At 51.9% G+C, this 432-nt stretch overlaps 1 protein-coding gene across 1 annotated transcript in view; it reads left to right on the forward strand.

The window, feature by feature from the left end:
* Positions 1–432, forward strand: part of CFLAR (CASP8 and FADD like apoptosis regulator) — a 40,713-nt gene that overhangs the window by 37,629 nt on the left and 2,652 nt on the right. The gene's annotated exons all lie outside the window — the stretch shown is intronic.

The raw sequence follows: 432 nt of genomic DNA on the forward strand, positions 1-432 counted from the left end.
TCCCTTTTTTTTTTTTTTTTTTTTTTGAGTCAGAGTCTCATTCTGTCACCTAGGCTGGAGTGCAATGGCACATTCACGGCCACCAGCCTCAACTTGCTAAGCTCAGGGGATCCTTTCACCTCAGTCTTCCAAGTAGCTGGAACTACAGATGCACACCACCAAGCCCAGCTAATTTTTTGACCTACTGTAGAGATAAGGTGTCACCAAGTTGCCTGGGCTGGTCTCGAGCTTGTGGGCTTAGGCAGTTCTCTCACCTCTGCCTCCCAATCACTCCTGGGATTACAGGCGTGAGCCACCATGCCTGGCTCAATGCATTCTCTTTTTTTTTGAGTTGGAGTCTCACTCTGTCACCCAGACTGGAGTGCAATGGCTGCTCCCAGCCACCGCAGCCTCGGCCTGCTGGGCTCCGGCAATCCTTCCACCTCAGCCTTC

The sequence above is a fragment of the Carlito syrichta genome, unplaced genomic scaffold (assembly GCF_000164805.1).
Source record: "Carlito syrichta isolate Samal-C Ts95f unplaced genomic scaffold, Tarsius_syrichta-2.0.1 Scaffold314013, whole genome shotgun sequence".
NCBI classification, from domain to species: Eukaryota; Metazoa; Chordata; class Mammalia; order Primates; family Tarsiidae; genus Carlito; species Carlito syrichta.